General features: G+C 40.7%; 1 pseudogene; it reads right to left on the bottom strand.

Annotated features, from left to right (window-relative positions):
* Positions 1-869: 869 nt before the first annotated feature.
* On the bottom strand, positions 870-1,825 carry LOC101604769 (annotated as a pseudogene).
* Positions 1,826-5,017: the final 3,192 nt, after the last annotated feature.

Below are 5,017 nucleotides of genomic sequence, written 5' to 3'. Positions count from 1 at the left end.
ATAGTGTCACTTATGTCTTCTCCATATGTTTGTCTTTGGCATATAGGAAGGCTACTGTTTTGGCTTATTGATTTTGAATCCTGCCACTTTAATGAAAAATTTATCACTTTTAGAAGTTTTTGGTGTAGTCTTTGGGGCCACTTATATATAAAATCATGTCATCCACAAATAGGGGTACTTTGAGTTCTTCCTGGACAATTGGTATCCCTATAATTTGTGTTATTGCTTGAGCTAAAACTTCAAGTACTATGTTGAAAAGCAATGGTGAAAATGAACACCCCTGTCTTTTTCCAGACCTTAATGGGAATGCTTCAAGTTTTTCCATGTTTAGTGTGATCTGGGCTTTAGCTGCTTTATAAATAGCCTTTACTATATTGAAATATGATCCCTCCATACCAAGTTTCTCCAGTGTTTTAGTCATGAAGAGTGTTGTATTTTGTAAAAGGCTTTTTCTGTTTCTATTGAAATGATCACTTGATACTTGTGTTTGTTTATTTATATGGTGTATTGCATCTACCGATTTCCATATGTTGAACTATCCCTGCATCCCTGAGATGTAACCTCTTTGATTGAAGTGGATGCTACTTTTGGTTTGTTTTTGAATTTAGTTTGTGAGAATTTTATTGAGAATTTTTTTGAACTATGGCCTTTTATTTTTACTTTAATGTTCAAAGAAAGTCATCAGTTTTGCCTAACTTTTACAAAGAGGGTGAAGAGTATCTGTAAAACAGAAGCCTTGAACTTAAAGGAAATCTGGTTGAAGAGTTTGTATTTTTATAGGAGAGGAACAGTTTGGATTTCTCTAGAAAGCTATTAAAAGATTTAGTGGTGTGTAGGGGGCGTTCCTAGACTCATAGTAATTCAGGGTGTCACAGTGCTAAGTACAGAGTGATAGGACAGTGACCACTGCCAAGAGCCTTGGAATGAACCTTACTGTCACACAAGGCAGGTAAGAGAGAATGGGTTAACAAAAAGTAATCAAGGCGCCAACCTACATTTTTAGGCCGGGCATTCATCATGTAAGTCCAAAAGGTATATGCATAGGCAGTATTGGGGTAGAGGTGCCTAAAGCTGTCAGCCAGTGACACATCCCGCATCAGTTCCCCAAAGCCTTGGCGCTCCTGGGCAGTGAAACCTGCATTCTTTTTGTTCCCTTTGGGGTTACGAAGGTCAATTTCTTCGTGAGCCACACTGAAGTCCCCACATAGCACAAGGGGTTTGTGAGCGGCCACACCCTTCAGAAACTTGCGAAAGGCCTCCTCGCAGCGTCGGCGGTGCTCCAGTCTTACCAGACCCCGGCCTGCATTAGGTACACAGGCTGTTACCAGTACAAGCGAGTCAAATTCAGCCACAACCACTCGGCCTTCTTGATCATGCCCTTCCTCACCAACGCCATAAGAAACTTTGGGTGGGCACTGCCGGGGAAGTGGTCCCACACCCCTGTGTCCTTCCTTGTCCGAAGGAGCTGACCAGTACTGACGAGAGAGCCCAGTCAGCGCTTGAAGTTCTGCTGGGAGTTTGTTCTCTGAACATTTGGTCCCTTGGGGGCAGAATATATCAGGGGCTTCTTCCTTTACCCAATCTAGACCTTTCTTCTTAATCCAGGCGCGCGGCCCTTCCACATTCCAGGAGGAGATTCTGGGTGTGGCAGATTTGCCGCTAGGTGAAGTTTTCTGGTCTGGTGGGTCCTCATACAAGACCCGGCCCTCGCCGGCCGCCTCTTTCTCGTTTTTCTTTGCTCCTGCCTTACTCTCTTGGCTTCTGGCTGGGTGCTGGGCTCTCCCCCATCTCCGGCCACCGCTCCCCTTTCCCCACGCTTCGGCATGCGGATCACGAAAACTCTTCGCACCTGGAGCGCGCGGCCCGACGAAGCAAGATGCGTCCGCGCTGCCTGACCTGCGGGATCGCGAGCGCATCCTCCCGCCGCCAAAGGTCGGAGCTCGCCGTGTCCCCACGCGGGCAACTGCTTCACTGAGAATGTTTACATCTAAGTTCATTAGGGATTTTGTTCTATAATTTTCTATTTTTGTCGGATCTCTGTCAAGGTTTTAGAGTAATGCTGGCTTCACAGAAGGAGTTTGGGAGCATTCCCTGCTTTTCAATGTGTGAAATAATTCAAGAAGAAATGATTTTACTTCTTGAGTGAAGGTTTGGTGAACTCAGCAGTGAATCCATGTGGGGCTGGACTGTTTGATGTTGGGAGTTTTTAAATTATTTTTCATTTCATTGGAATTAATAGATTTAGAATTAATAAATTAATAGGAAGTCTTTCAGTTCTGGATTTAGTTTTGGAAAGTGATATGAGTCCAGTTATTCATCCATTTCTTCAAGATTTTCCAATTTTGTGGAATACAGGTTTTTGAAATATGCAGATAGTCTTCTAACTTCTTTGGTATCAGTTGTGATGTCTCTATTTTCATTTCTAAAGTTGTGATTTGAGACTTTTCTTTTTTTTTTCTTTTGATCAATTTGGCCAGTGGTTTATCAGTCTTATTTTGTTTTTTGAAGAATCAGCTGATTTCATCAATTTAAAAAATTATACTTTTTACTTATTTCCAGTTAGTTACTATATTTCTGCTTTGACCTTGTTAATTTCTTTCCATCTACTACTTTTGGGCTTGGACTGCTTTGTTTTTTCAGTGCCATCAAATGTATGCTTAAGTTATTTATTTGAGATCTCTCTGTTTTTGTCATGTAAGCATTTAGTGCTGTAAACTTCCCTCTTAGAACTGCTTTCATTGCGTGCAATGTTTTGGTATGTTGTGTTTTTACTGTCATTTACTTAGACAAATTTATGGATTTTCTTTCCAATTTCTTCAGCAACCCATTCGTGTTTAATAGTAAATTGTTCAGTCTCCAGGAGTTGGTGTATTTTCTGTTTTTACTATTGTTGTTGATTTCTAGTTTTAATACATTATGGTCAGATCTATTGCAGGGAATTATGTCAGTTTTTCTGGATTTGTGGAGACATGCTTTATGCCCTAATATATGGTCTATTTTGGAAAAGGTTCCATGAGCTGTTGAGAAGACTGTGTACTCAGAAGAATTAGAGTGAAATGTTCTGCAGATGTCTGTTAAGTCCATTTGATTTATGGTGTTATTTAGCTCCATTGTTTCTCTGTTTATTTTCTGCTTGGAGGATCTGTCTATTGACTATGGTGGGGCATTAAGGTCTTCTACTATGATTGCATTGGGATTTATATCTGTTTTATTGTCTAGTAAATTTTGCATTATAAAATTAGGTGTCCCTGTGTTTGGTGCATATAAGTTTATGAGTATAATATCCTCTTGTTGAATTGTTCCTTTAATGAGTATAAGGTGGCCTTCTTTCTCCCTTTTGATTATTTTTGGTTGAAAGCCTATTTTGTCACAAATTGGTACAGCCATTCCTGCTTATTTCTTGTTTCCATTTGATTGGAATGTATTTCTTCATCCTTTCACTCTAAGGTGTTGTGATGATTAAGTTTTGTTGTCAACTTGACCTGTTTAGGAATCCACAGACATTCCTCTTGAGTGGGTCTCTGAAGTTGCTTCCAGGATGGATTAACTGAAGGAGGAAGTCCTTCCCCCAGAGTGAATCCTGCCCCCAGAGTGGGTGGCCCTTCTTGGAGGGGTCCTTTATCTAAAGAAGCTTTGGAAGAAAAGAATCTCTTCCCCCACCTGGCAGCAGTGCTGCAGGCTGCCTCCCAGCATGGACTGAAGATCAGCATGCACTGAAGACCAGCAGCTCTCCAGGAAGCCTCCAGGCCTTCAGTGCCAGATTGGTACTGCTGAGGCATTCAGCCTCATGGACTGAGCAGATACTTGACTCTTGGGTTCCTTGACTCTTGGGCTTGCAAACTACTATTGTTGGACTGCTATAAGAAAATCCAATAAAGTCCTTTTTCTTGTTGTTGTTTATTTTGTTTTTCAAGGTAGGGCCTCACTCTGGCTCAGAAAGCTGAGCCCATTAACATTCAGAGTTATAATTGTGGGGGATGAGTTAATTCCATTCATGTTGAAGGATTTTTGGAGTTTGTTGTTTCCTGGTCTTTGCATGATGTATGTCCATTCTAGTTTTGACTTTTTCTCTCCTCATGGGCATGTTGATTCCTTTCCTGGGTGTGGAGTGTTCCATGCAGTGTTATCTGTAGGGATGGCTTGATGCTCATATAATCATACAGCTAGTTTACATCATAAAAAGTTTTTCTTTCACCTTCTATTGTGAGGGATAATTTTTCTGGGTATAGTAGTTTGGGTTGGCAGCCATGGTCATTTGGCTTGTGAAATACTCCAATTCAAGCTCTTCTGGCTTTAAGAGTTTCCAATGAAAAATCTGAGGTGATTCTGATGGATTTTCCTCTGTATGTAATGAGTTGTTTTTCTCTTACAACCTGTATAACTGTCCTCTTGTTTTCTGTGTTTAGTGTTTTTATTATTATGGGATGTGGGGTATCTCTTTTCTGGTCTTATCTACTTGGTGTTCTGTGCACCTCCTGTTCCTGGATTGGTCTCTCTTCTGCAAAGTTGGGAAATTTTTCTTCAATAATTTTGTTCAAGATGTTCCCTATGCCCTTGGCCTTTATTTCTTCCCCTTCCTGTATGCCTATGTCCTGAATGTTTGTATAGTTATGGGGGTCCTAAAGTTCCCTCATATTCTGTTCACAGTTTTTTTTTGTTGTTGTTATTGTTTTCCAGATAGGATCTCACTCTCTAGCCCAGACTGACCTGAAATTAACTATGTAGTCTCAGGGTGGCCTCAAACTCACAGTGATTGACCTACCTCTGCCTCCCAACTGCTAGGATTAAAGGTGTGTGCCATCACACCCAGCTCACACTTTTTTTTTTTTTAACTTGACAATGTTTTGGGAGTCCTGATCAAATTCTTCTATCTGGCTCTTGACTTCTGAAATTCTGTCTTCCATGTTGTCTATTCTGTTGATGAAGTTTTCTTAGGAACCTTTTAAGAGGGTTATTGGATTTCTGTTTTCTGTTAAATTTTTCTTCAGCATTTTCATTTCTTGCTTGAATTCTGTTT

Source organism: Jaculus jaculus, chromosome 7 (assembly GCF_020740685.1).
Source record: "Jaculus jaculus isolate mJacJac1 chromosome 7, mJacJac1.mat.Y.cur, whole genome shotgun sequence".
In the NCBI taxonomy this organism is placed as follows: Eukaryota; Metazoa; Chordata; class Mammalia; order Rodentia; family Dipodidae; genus Jaculus; species Jaculus jaculus.
Note: the sequence above shows the minus strand (reverse complement) of the source record. Positions and strands in the feature narration are given on the sequence as shown.